Source organism: Sebastes fasciatus, chromosome 20, assembly GCF_043250625.1.
Source record: "Sebastes fasciatus isolate fSebFas1 chromosome 20, fSebFas1.pri, whole genome shotgun sequence".
In the NCBI taxonomy this organism is placed as follows: Eukaryota; Metazoa; Chordata; class Actinopteri; order Perciformes; family Sebastidae; genus Sebastes; species Sebastes fasciatus.
This window is the reverse complement of record NC_133814.1, coordinates 4,472,310-4,486,268: the sequence shown is the minus strand read 5'-3', so window position 1 is coordinate 4,486,268 and position 13,959 is coordinate 4,472,310. Positions and strand designations below refer to the sequence as shown.

The following is a 13,959-nucleotide window of genomic DNA, read 5'->3' as shown; positions in this document are numbered from 1 at the left end:
CTGATCTTTAACAAGGCACCCAGGGAGCCTCGAAACCAACTCCTCCCGAGTTGTCCGTCTGTTACTGACTTTCAAATAAAGCTCATTCAGTCTGACGGGCAGGACCAGGGGAGGGGAAGCGGCCCGAATGCAGCTGTCACAGAGGCTGTCAATTCCTGTGAACTAATGGATGGTTTTTCCCTGACTCCGACTTTGAAATGCAAAGATCTGACGTTTGGAGGGCTCTGCCTCGTTTGTGGAAGTCCGATGTCTTAAAAAAGACTTAACAATTACAGTGCCTCGACATTAGATCTATAATCCAAAGCATGACACATCCATTTTGGAGAAAAACACTGCCTAAAGTCTGTCATTTAAAGCTTCTACACAGAACTTTAATTTTGTGTTTATTTTGGCGGTCCCTGTGGACAAAAGCGGTAGTGTTTCCAAGCACCAGAATCCCTTTAGAAAACCGCTCATTTTACTGCAGCGGGGTATCACAGTCTGCCCTGCGCAGTCCTGGTTCTGGTTTTCCCTTGCCTCCCTTCCCTCCAGCGGGCCCAGCAATGCGGCCTCGGTCTCCAGCAGCGTGGTCGGCTCCCAGCGTGGTCGGCTCCCAGCGGGTACCGGCGGAGCAGCCGCTGCTGCCAGGCGCGGAGCTATCCACCTCCCAACGGAGCTCCGACTGCAGGTCGAATGCAGCAGCGAAGCCTGATCTGGGTCTGTCCGCAGTGGGCCGGTCATATAGAGGCATCAGTATTAAATTGAGACCGTTTCATAACGAGTTAAAAGTTCCTCAAAGTAACTTTAAATACTTCTACGGAGGATAAAGTCTATAGTTATTATTTATAAATTATTCATAAATCGATATAAGATCAGTGTGTGGCATGGTGCGTTTAATTGCCTCACTAATTACATTTTTGCTTTCTAGTATTTTCGTATTCTTTTTCATCTCTCATCATGAAGCCATTAGCCAAGCACCTACAGTATGCTCTGCTCTCTCAGTCACAGTCTTTGGAGCCCCTCGCCGCCATAGCCAAAGTTTTCTGCCACTGCACAGCTCCACCGCCATCTGCTATTAGTTGAGAAAAAAGATTTGAGCACATAAGGTGCTAAACTGAAAAGTGTCCACAAGTCTGAATGGAAAAGTGAACAGCCTGCCAGCGTCAGGAACGTCTCCAGGCTGCCGCTTATGTCACTACTCGAGCTAAAATAGATTATTCTACAACAAATGAGTCACAATCCGTTGTCATTTCCTATGAATAACTGTGTGCTTTGTGGGCTGTTTCTCTCTGTTGGAGGCTGATATATACCCAGCATCAGCCTGCAGTTAGTAAGTCATACCTGGCATGAATCATCTCGTGCAGCGAGTTAGTAAGAAAAATCACCGCAGTACTGAAAGCTCTGCAGCAGAAATGAAAATAAAAATAAAAAAATATATATTTTACGACTTAGGACGTTACTGGGAAATTCAGCTTTCATAAAATCTTGGTCTTGTCTTTGCAGTTTTGGCTGTTAACAATATGTTAATTGCTCAGATGTGGGAATGTTTGTTGTAAATGTTCATCAAAGTTTACAGACCGAATTTGTATTTCGACTTTGACCTACTTAGGTCGCTGGATGAAACACATCAGGTAAAATAATGTTACTTTTGTGCGTGGTCATAGCTACGTTAGCTAGCTAGCTAGCTAATGTTGGTGACGTGTATTGTGCGAGACGAGAGATGTAGTTCACTGAGCGGCTTCACACAAAACTGAATTATACTTCGACAAACCTACAACGAAACTGTGACTTTCTTGGCTTGCAAAATTATCTTTCCAAATGACCACGGAAAACAGTTCAATGTCCATTCTACTCCGATTCTATTTCTATAAAAAGCAGCAAATGCCCGGCCCATCTGGTGTACAAGGCGCCGCGAAGGTCCAGCTGGGTCCAGAAACCAGCCGCAGACTTTCGATTCCCTCCCTTTCCCCCCAGTGGAGCTGACAGTTAGTCATTCCCACAGCATGGAGCCAAACCACAGAAGCAGACTCAGTGGGGGAGACAAGTAACGAAGGGGGGTGGACTGGAAAGAGAGAGACAGAGATGTAAAATAAGAGAGAGGATACTAGATTGAAAGGCGTGGGTGGGAGAGGGTTAAAGATGGAGAAATTAATAATAATAATTTATCATATCAAGAAAGGAAACAAGAGGTCCAGGGGAACAAAGCAGTCAGACCTGTTCCAATACGCAAACAACTATTCTTCAAAACTCTCCAGGCTCGCTGACAAAATATGTAGAGAAAGAGAGCGTGAATAAAAGGGTAGAGAGAAATCATTGTAGAGCTTTCAATAGAAGCTCGCCCTGTAATGAAGTGGCATTCTGCTTCAATAGAAGGCAGCACCCTGTAACGAGAACAGAGGAATTAGAGAATAATGGAATTCAAGGTTGTCAAGAGTGCTCAGGTAATGGAAGAGAGTGAGCGGCTTTATTCCAGCCCCTTCATGCACTTATCCTTTATGACAAATGATGTGCTACTTAATGTGTTTAATTTAATGCAGTTTTGGAATTATTGTAGTCATAAGGAATCATAAGTGAAAGCCCCCGTCACAACCATTAACTCAGTGCTAGCAGTCACACAGATGTCACATTTTTCAATTGATGGACATTTCAGCCTAAAATGAAACTCCTCCAATGTCCTCTCCCATCATACCTTATCGCAAAAAAAAAGACCCATCGTGATGGATTTAAAGAAACAGACTGACAGAGTTAATAAATTTCATGGTGCAGGAAATAAATAAATAAATAAATAAATATATTGGATTTATATAGCGCTTTATATTAATCTCAAAGACGCTTTAACATAGTCGGGGGGAAAACGGTGTGAGACAGACAGACAGGAGACGAACGACAAAAAGCGACATACACAGGAACAATCACATACATACACATGGACTGATGGGTAGGGTGAAGGAGGGGGCTACGGGTAAGCAGATGAGAAAAGATGTGTTTTGAGGCGGGACTGGAATGTGGTGAGGGAATCGGAGTCTCTGATGAGATTGGGGAGTGAGTTCCAGAGCTTGGGAGCTGCCCTGGAGAATGCTCTGTCCCCAAAGCTGCGGAGTTTGGACGTGGGGGTGGAGAGTAAACCAGCCGAGGTGGATCTGAGGGACCGTTGAGGTTGGTAGGGGGAGAGGAGTTCAGAGAGATAGGGGGGTGCAAGTTGGTGGAGGGCTTTGTAGGTGAGGGTCAGGATTTTGTAGGAGATCCGGTGGGAGACGGGGAGCCAGTGAAGGTCTTTCAGGACTGGGGTGATATGGTGCCATGATTTGGTGTGGGTGAGGAGTCGGGCAGCTGCATTCTGGACCAGTTGTAATTTATTTATGGAGGTGTTGCTGATGCCATAGAGGAGTGAGTTGCAATAGTCAAGGCGGGAGGAGATGAAGGCGTGGATGAGTTTCTCTGCTGTAGGGGGTGTGAGGGACGGACGGATTTTTGCGATATTGCGAAGGTGGAAGAAGGATATTTTGACCAGTTGGCGGATGTGGGGCTCAAGGGAGAGGGTGGAGTCGAAGATCACGCCAAGGTTACGTGCCTGGGGGGAGGGGGAAACAGAAGTGCCATCAATGTTGAGTGTGAGGTTGTTGGTTTTGGTGAGGGTGGATTTGGAGCCGATGAGGAGGAGTTGTGTTTTGTCGCTGTTGAGTTTTAGAAAGTTCTGTTGCATCCAGGTTTTAATTGCAGAGAGGCAGGAGTTGATGTGGGAGAGCGGTGGGTTGTGAGGGGTGTTGGTGCTGAGATAGATCTGAGTGTCGTCAGCATAGCAGTGGAAGTCCAGGTTGAAGTGGCGTAGGATCTGACCGAGGGGGAATAAGTAGATTATGAACAGGAGTGGACCGAGTACAGAGCCTTGGGGGACACCTTGTGTGACTGTGGATGTGGCAGAGGAGTTGTTGTGAAGGGAGATGAAGTGAGATCTGTTGGTGAGGTATGACTGGAGCCAGCTGAGTGCAGTACCTTCGATACCGATGTCTTGGAGTCTGGTGAGAAGAATGTTGTGACTCACGGTATCGAAGGCTGCACTCAGGTCCAGGAGGATGAGGATGTTGAGGGCTCCGGTGTCAGCAGAGGTGAGGAGGTTATTGAGGACTTGGAGGAGTGCAGTTTCTGTGCTGTGGAGGGGGCGAAAGCCAGATTGGAGGGGTTCAAGCAGGTTGTTGGAATGCAGGTGGGATTGGAGCTGGGTGGAGACGAGGCGTTCGAGGGTTTTGGAGAGGAAGGGGAGGTTGGAGATAGGGCGGTAGTGATTGAGACAGGAGGGGTCCAGACCAGGTTTCTTGAGTGTGGGGGTGACAGCAGCAGTTTTGAAGGCTGAGGGGACAGTTCCATGGGACAGTGAGGAGTTGAAGAGGTCGGTGAGGTAGGGGCATAGGACAGGGAGGCAGGACTTCAGCAGGGGGGTGGGGAGGGGGTCCAGGGAGCAGGTGGTGGGTTTGGATGTGCTGATGAGTTTGGCAATGGTTGCTGAGTCAACAGGGTCGAACCGGGAGAGGCGGTGCTGGGGGGGAGGGGTCAGGGGGTCCAGAGGGATGGAGAGAAAAGGGGTCGGTGTGGTTGCTGCTGGGTCAGACACAGGGAGCAGTGAGTTGTTGATGGTGGTGATTTTGTCGCTGAAGAACTGAAGGAATGAGTTACATAGATCGGGTGAGGGGTCAGAGAGGGTGTTGGCACGAGGCTTGAGGAGAGTGTTGACAGTGGAGAAGAGGGTTCGGGGGTTACGGGTGGGGTCATTGATGATGGTGGAGAAGTAGTCAGATTTGGCAGCAGTGATGGCGTCTTTGTAGGTGATGAGGTGAGATTTGTAGGCTTCGAGGTGAACAGTGAGTGATGATTTTCTCCAGAGGCGTTCAAGTTGGCGGCCGGTCTGTTTGAGTTTTCTGAGGTGGGGTGTGAACCAGGGGGAGGAGGTGTTGAATGAAACAGTTTTGGTTCTCAGGGGGGCCAGTGAATTGAGGGAGGCAGACAGGGTGGCGTTGAGGTGGTTGGTGAGATCATCGGGCGAGGTGGGGGGTGGGTCCAGGTGGAGGGCAGCAGATAGCAGGTCGGAGAGATGGAGGGGATCAATGGACTTGATGTTGCGAAATGAGATGACTCTGGGGAGTTTCAGACGGGGTGATGGGGAAGGGATTGTGAATTGGATGAGTTTGTGATCAGATAGGGGAAAGGGGGATGGTTGGATGTTCAGAACCGGGACGTTGGCAGAGCAGACGAGATCCAGAATATGGCCTTTATTGTGTGTGGGGAAGGTGATGTGCTGGGTGAGGTTGAAGTTGTCCAGTAGAGTGGAGAAATCAGAGGCAAGTTTACAGGTGGGGGAGTCCATGTGGATGTTGAAGTCGCCCAGTAGCAGTAGGGGTAAGGGGAGGGATGATGCTAGGATGAGGAGTTCAGACAGATCGGAGAGGAAGGATGAATTTGGTTTAGGTGGGCGGTAAATAAGAATGACTGTGTTGGAGCAGGTTTTGAAGGCGAGGGATTCGAATGATGTGACTGTAGGGAAAGTGAGTTCGGTGGTCCTGAGGTTCTTGTTGAATAAGACTGCGAGGCCCCCTCCACGCCGGGAGGGGCGGGGTTTGCAGAGGTAGCCGAAGTTGGGGGGGGATGCTTGGTTGAGGGAGAAGAAGTCATTGGGTTGTTGCCAGGTTTCAGTGAGCAGGAGGAAGTCCAGTGAATTGTCCAGGATGAGTTCACAGAGGATGGGGGCTTTGTTGTTAAGTGAACGGGTGTTGAGGAGGGCAAAGTTGGATGAGTGGGAGGGTGGTGTGATGGGGGCACGCTGGAGAGGTTTGAGGTTGGCCAGGTTCACAGTGCGGCGGGGTCCAGTGGAGGGGGGGCGGCGGGGGTGAGTGGTTTGGATGTTGTAAGTCGGGGTGGTGGGGGTAATGGATGACTGGAGATGACGGTTGTGTTTGGGGCCACGGTGAAGGTAGCGTTTACAGATGAGGATTCCAGCAGATTGAGCAGAGGAGAGAGCAGTGGAGGATAGCCGGTCGTTTTTCCTGAGGCGGAGGAGTTGACAGCGAGAGTAGGGGAGGGGAGGGGAGGAGGTAATGGGGGGACAAAACAACTGTGGGAACCAGGGGGGTCCTTTGAATAACAGGGGGGGTAGTGTAAGAAGCAACAGGAGAGGGGTGAGTAGGGTTGATGGTTCCATGGTTTAGCAGACGGGTTAGCGGTTAGCAGGTGGTGAGAGGGCCGGTAGAGGCAGCACAGGGTAGCGTTAGACAGGGCGGGGCGGGGGGGGGGCGGTGGTACTCACGATACAGATGGTTACAGATGATGAGGAGAACAGCCAGATGATTAATGTAATTCCAGTGGTGGAGTGTTCGAGAGGAGTTGAGGGGGACAGAGAAACATGCAGGGCAGCTCCGCTAGCGAGTTAGCAGCTAACCGGCGAGGAGAGTGCAGCGAACGGGAGCAGAGGGAAAACAAAAAACAAAAAACAAAAGACGGAGAACAAGAGTGGGAACGAGACGGAACACAACAAAACTCAGGAGAACAGTGAAGAAACAGCAACAAAACGAGAGGAAAGACAGCTGACAGAGGGAGAAGCGGCAGTCAGGAGACGCCAGCAGTGCTCATCCTACCTGATGAATGTCAGATATTGTTACATTTTCCATAAAATTAGTGATGACGTTGTGTAAAAAATATTCCAGCAACGTTTCTGATTGGTGGAGCTGTTCGCTGTTGCCATGGAAATGTTTACTGCACCCGCAAACAGCTGGTGAGGGTACGTGTTAGAACGTGCTGCTCCATAGTCTGCTCCTGGATGTCAAACCGGACCAACATAGCGGCTCTTTGTAAACTTTCTCTGATGTCATGAAACTAGTTCACCGAGACCTGTTTCTGACAACATTTGAGGCGAGAAATAATGGATGCAGTTCCCAGAGGCGGTGAGTCGCCATTCCCAATGGTTTATGGGATGCGTATTTCCTCCATTCCTAAAATAATTATGTCCATAGTCTTGTGCCTTTTTTCCATTTTCCATTTTTTTGCTCCGAATCAAATGTTTTATGGTCAGGATTCAACTTGTAGCTGGTTGGCTTGGTTCCAATGCTTAAAACTCTTCATACAAGGATTTTCTGAAACATCAGTGGAGTGAATGAATGAGAAATTCACTTACGGAACCAGAGCAGTTAAAAATGTGGGTGGTCACTGTTGAGCTCTATTATGCATCCCCCTCAAAGCATTATGGGAACTGTGGTCCCAAAACTGAATTAGACCCCTGGTCTATTTCAAACAGATTACCAGGAACTGGTTACTGTCTTAAAACGGGGTGCCGCGGTGGTGCTAACTCCAGGTTCTTCACATGAATTGGGCTACAAAAACGAGTTACTCGCCACTCTGTTGTGTCTGTGTTTCAACCTGTTCTTGACCCTGATTGCCACAACACCACCAACATGGTGGAAACAAGCTATAACAGAAAGGATGCAAGAACATAGAAAAGTAGTGACAACTGTAGGACCCAGTAATCTAGACTACATCTATTGCATATTAAAACCAGTCATTACCTCATTGTGTCGCCGCTCTGCTCCGCCTCATCCCATGTCGCCCGCATCATTTTTTATTCCCTCTATTCCGTCTTCTTGGGGTCACTGCCTTTCATCGCTAATGAGCGACTGGAGGCCTCAATCAGCAGCAGCTTGTGGGGGCGAAGTCTGTCCCATCTGAGGCAGGAGGATGGACAGCGGCGGAGGGAACGCTCATCAAGAGTCGAGCGGAGAATGTATGAAGGGATTGAGGGGGAATGATGGAAAAGAAAACATAGAGGGAAGAAGAAAGAAAGGGAGGTAGGGAGATGGATGGAGAAGAGAGATTGGAAACAAAACATTGAAGGCATTGCGCCACTACAGGGAGAGCCGTGAGCTGTGCGATCCATCATCAAGCTCTCTCTGTGTCTTTTTCTTTGCACACACACACCTACACATACACAGACACATACACCTCACTAGCTTCCTGCATATTAAAACGGATGTGCAAGGTCACAGTCAAAGGCGTTTTTTGAGGCTTTATTCTCGTGCATCTGTGTGAAGTGGGTTGAGAGGAAGTTGGAAAAGGGAGTGTGGGTGTGCAGGCGAATGTATCTCCCCGCTTATACTCTCCATTGAGCTAATTGTCCATACCATATAATATCCGTCTCACTTTATCGTCTTCAAATATTGATCAAGCTATCATATTCCACATACTTTACCTGTTCATTGCTCTTTAACTTTCACCCGAAAGAGACTGGCTTTAAACATTAATGGATTCAGCTGTCACTACGCCCGGGGAATTTAGTAATCGCTTGGCGCCGTGATTGATCCGCCCCTTTTCTAAAATGGAAACGGTTAGAATGGAGCCCCGTGGAGCTGTGCTTAGCTAGCAGTAGAGGTAGGAATGACAACCGCTGCTGGAACTGTCACAGGAATAATGAAGGTGATGGAAGGAGGGGACGCCGGTAGCAATTTCAGACGCTCACTCTCATTTTGTCATACAGTAACATCAATGCGAGGGGCAACAACTTGCCTGAGGGAATGGAGTGAAACTCATCAGTCAGATATCCCCCACACACACACACACACACATACACACACACACACACACACACACACACATAGGCCTTTCATTAGTAGATGTGCTGCGGAGCAATCATAGGTGTGCTTTTTAATTTCCAAGGCAGTAATGGAGCAGAGCAGAGACTGTTGGTATTTAGCTGTCAATTGCAAGTTGATGGAAATATTCTGGCAGCTTTTTTAATGTGCATGTGAGTCTATCTGTAAAAGTCACCTCTTGAACTCCAACTTTATTTTCATCACAATAGGGAACTTCTCTCTTATAACAAGTGGCAGAAGAAGAGGCACTCCGATGCTTTACTTAGAAATGCTACCATGTTGACATGCTCCATAACGAGTAAAAGTAATGCATTTGATATTTTACTGAGGTAAAAGTACATACATTGTCAACTAAATGTTCTTAAAGGAATAGTCAGACATAGTTATAGACGTATACATTTTGGGAAATATGCTTATTTGCTTTCTTTATGGGAGTTACTTCTGTGCCAACATATCCTCATACAGCGGTTCGTATGACATTTTATGAATAGTTATTCCTAATTTTTCGTGTGTTTTCCTATGAATGTATGCATATAGTCTTTAGGCAACAAAACGACTTAGTTAGGTTTAGGAAAAGATCAGGGTTTGGGTTAAAATAACTCAAAACTTACTGTAAGTATGGAAGTTATGTGACAAATAAATCAACGTTGACATCTGGTTTCACACGAACAGCGGCCTCCTGGGTGAAAGACTGATGGTTTTTGATCCATCCCGACCTCCCTACGCACTCTTTATTCTTTCTGGTTCACAATTACATACAAATTGATTTCGTGGGATACATACGAATTACAGTGCACTACTTTTCGGAGGTATAGCTACAAACGTTGTATGAGAACAGCCTGACTGTACACATGATTAGCATAGCATAGCACAAACACTGGAAGCAGGGGGAAACAGCTAGCCTGGCTGCATACAAAGTATGTAAAAACAAAAAGTTATGTTTTTTTACATGTAGTTACATGCTGGAACAATTTTTTTGGCCGGGCCAGTGTCCTGGAGTCTCTGCTAGTTACCTGGCAACCTCATGGTGGCGACAAGACTCCAGGAAGTCACTGCACCCGGCCAAGAAATAGTGCCGCACATAACCCGTCGTAAAATCAGAACATGTCTTTTTTTACACTTCAGGTTTTGTATGTTTTAATCAAAACAACATACAACATGTTAGTTAGTGAGCTTCAGAGGTGCTGGTAGGTGGATTCTTTTACCTTTGGTCAGAGCCAAGCTAACTGTTTCCCCCTGTTTCCAGTCTTTATGCTAAGCTAATCACCTCTTGGCTTTAGCTTCATCTTTAGTGTACAGAAAACGAGAATATTTCAAAAAATGTGAAAGTATCAAATGAAGAAGTACTCTTTCAAGGTGCAGAATTATTAAACATTAGGTATTATGTTATTGGATAATTATTATTACTGATGAGCTAATGTGTAAGCAGCATTTTATTGTTGTACCTGGTCGATGTGCCGCTAATCTTAATATACTGTTGGGAAGTTTAATGCGTCCTCTTGTCTTAGCTGTTGTAAAGTATAAGGCAGCACATAAATGGAAATAATTACATAACTAGCCAAATTCTGTGGAATTTCTTGTTTAGCTGTCCCATCTTTTTTCCTGTAATGCCCCTTTTTGAAAGATGCTCGGGTGTTGAGTGGTTACGGATGCATACCATATAACTGCAACATAACTTCACCTCTCTCTCTCTCGCTGTGTTTCCTGTCTCTCTATGTTGTCACCCCATCAAATTATGGTAAAAACTATTTAATGCTATGTAGTACTTAAGTATTTATGGATGGTATGATTTTAGGATCTCTATTTATCAAAACCTAAAAGTCACCAATCATAAAAAACCCACAGTGCATTGCAGGCCTGGGTGTGTTTGTGTGCTTATGTCTGCATACATTGGCTTGTTTATGTGACTTATACTCAAGGGAAGGAGAGCAACCAAGGTCAGCCAGAGATTATTGATGCAGATTATCATCTCAGAGATGATGGATGGAAGTGCTCTTTATGGATCACTTCACTCCATCAAACGCCATAACTTCCTGCTCAGGGTTTCTTGTGGGAACTTGAATAGTCAAGGTGGTAGAGGCTCACAAAGTCAAATAGTCGAGATTGTGTGTAATACTGGTGTGATGGCGGGTTGCATTTGGGTCATGCAGTGGGAGTGAAAGTTTTACTGTTCTGTTTCCAAGAATATGGAGCAGCCTTAAACTAGGCAACTACTTTTGTTGGACAATATATTGTCCTAGAAATAATTGCGATAGAGTATATTATGTTATTTTAAGATCATTGTAAGAAAATATGAAAATATTCTAAATGAATAAAACATGAATAAAATAAAATCACTCATCCAAAACAATAAATAAAATCGACTCACAAGATCTGTTTGCAAAAATGTGAATTGTCGGTTCAATGCCCAATGCTTATAATGGTAGGGAAAACCCTGACATTTTTTCTGACATCATGTTGGCTAAATTGTTGGAGACATTGCTATTTAAACAAACACGCATGTAAACACAATGGGTAATATCGAGGTCAGCGAAAAAACATGAGGACATGTCCATATCTCGTACGATAAGTCAATAACGTAAAAATGATCGAAGTCATGTCCATATCTAGTACGACAAGTCAATAAAGTAAAAATGATTGAGGTCATGCCCATACCTCGTACGATAAGTCAATAACGTAAAAATGATCGAGGTCATGCCCATACCTCGTACGATAAGTCAATAACGTAAAAATGATCGAGGTCATGCCCATATCTCGTATGATAAGTCAATAACATACATATTATCGAGGTCATGTCCATATCTGATATGATAAGTCGCTAACGTAAAAATGATCGAGATCATGTCCATATCTCGTACGATAAGTCGATAGCCTAACGATAACATAGTCAAAGGTCAAAGGTCCCTGTGACCTCATGTCCGTACCATTCTCGTGATATCTCGGGAACACCTCGATGGAATTTCTTCAAATTTGGCATAAACGTCCACTTGGACTCAAGGATGAGCTACTTCTAATTTTTGGGTCAAAAGTCAAGGTTACTTTGACCTCACAAAATGCATTTTTGGCCATGACTCAAGAATTTTTATGTTAGCATAAGAATTCTTGAGTAAGTCAACAATTTAACAAAAATGTCTAATAGGATAAAATGATGTAGTGATGACATATTGGACAGACATGGATGCAAACTGCTACTTGACTGGAGGCATACAACCTCGAGTCGTTAAATTCTAGTTACTTTGTTTTTTTAGCATTCGTAACAGCTTAATCACCTCATCAACCCAGTGTGCTTTTTTTCACCATCCTTCTTACAGACAGCCATTATTACTAAAAAGCTAGATGAATGCACTTTATATTCTCTGTCAGCCTCTCTCATTAGCATATTTGTCTTGTCATGGTGGTCTCGTTTCACAGTTTCTTGGTGAGGTTATAGGTCGATCCATCAATATGTCTATCTGCCTTTGCATGGTTTATCTTATTCACCTTTTTGTCTCTGCCTGTCTGTATATTCTGCCCTTCTTTCTCTCACCATTACCACCTTCTTTATTTTTCCGTCTCTTCCTCGGCCCTCTCGACTCCCTCCATCTTTCACAGCTATTTCCGTCTGTCTCGTAAATACTGTTTTGCAACCGCACTGTAACTGCCTGTGTTGCCAAAAAACTCTTCTGCGCCTCTACCGCTGTGACAAAGTTCTCTAGCTTTGTCTGTCTTGTGCGCTTGGCGAGATGTAATTGGATTAAGGGAGGGTGAAAGAAAGCAGCTCCTTGTGGTTCACTCTGGTTTGCTGGTGGCTGATAACACAGGAGCCTCGCGGGAGGAAATTAACTGGGGCAGGTCATCTCTCTCTCGTTCTGTCTCTTTTTCTTCACACCTCCCTCTTTTCTCTCCCCCTCTCTTGTGTTCTCTCAGTTTGACAGAGCAAGGCTGCGCTCACGGTGATTACAACTCATTAAACACCCTTCACGCTCTTGTCTGGCTGGAATAAACAAATAGAGGGATTAATCCAAAATAGATTGGTGAAAATGGGGCCGCGGGTCTGGGACCGAGAGGGAAGAGGAGGTATATACGTAGGGGTTAGAAACGAGTGTTGGAATGAGGGCGGAGTGTGATGTAAGTAAAGGAGAAAGGTGGTGCCGTGGAGGTAATTAGCTTAGTCTAATTATTCCAGGTGAAAGTTGATCCAACTGAGAAAACGAGTTACAATTGCCGTCGTACGTAGGTGTAATGGGTTTTTCTGTCTGACAGAGCTTTATAATGCACACCCTCCAGCTTGTGCCACGAACTACCTGAGGTGATATTATCCTGCACGGCAGCACGGTGCAGTTGGAGGTAATTAGAATTCACATGCGTGGTGGTTGTGTTGTCAGGTGTAATACTAATGCTGTGGTAAATAGTGGAGCTCAGCACTTTTGCTCAGCTAACAGCGGAAGACTTTATAGAAGTTTTTTCTCCGTGCATTTCTCTTGTGTGAAATCCAATAGCTCTCATTGAACATCAAATTATGAAACAAATCGCTGCCACATGAATTCTAAAGCAAAGTATATATGGTCGGATGGATGGTGTATTCCCACGGTGCTCCACAAAGTTTTTAGTTGTTTCTCAATGGTTAAACTTCCAGGACATGTTGACTGATTTAACACATTCACATACACACATTGGTGATGTAGAGTGGCCCAGTTATAAGCAAGAAATGTTTTTGGGGTGACGGAAAATAATAGGAATAAGGCATACCTTCAACAAGGCTGCACAAGCTCGAAATCTACATTAAAATACACATAGTGATTGACAATCAAGGGATACATGTGTCTTACAATGTTAATAAATCGTTGGTCTTCCAATTCAAATAACCATTACAGCAATGATTCACATGAGAGATTTCTGATTTGCCACCTGGTTAAGGTTTGGTCAGGTGAAGAAACTGAAACTACTTCCAACTGCAACAGTCTTACCAAGAGGTCCATGCCATAGTTGTTCTTGGGCTTTCAATCGGATCACGTGATCTTCCTCACCAGCAGAATTTTGGATTTGAATTTGAGTTTGATTTTGAATGTGTCGATGCTCAAATTTCCAGTCCTCTGAGCATTTTATGGACTTCTCATCCGTGTTTTATTAAAAAAAATTAAAATGAAGATTGAAAGTTCTTTCTTCAATCTCACCACAAGGTCCATTCAGTCGCTTTAGCTACTTAGGGCAAGGTCATGGTAATGGTTCAAAGAAACCAATGCTGACAGTTGGCAGGAGACGGGATGCATTTAGATGCCTTACTGTGACCTCCCCCGTAAAATGTATTGCAGCGCTAAAACAATGTCACTTTTGCTTCCACCAAGCTGCAACCCCCCGATGCTGAGAAATCAAG

At 45.2% G+C, this 13,959-nt stretch overlaps 1 protein-coding gene across 1 annotated transcript in view; it reads left to right on the top strand.

Moving 5' to 3' along the window:
* The window catches only part of rab26 (RAB26, member RAS oncogene family), a 103,741-nt gene that overhangs the window by 43,389 nt on the left and 46,393 nt on the right, over positions 1-13,959 (top strand). The gene's annotated exons all lie outside the window — the stretch shown is intronic.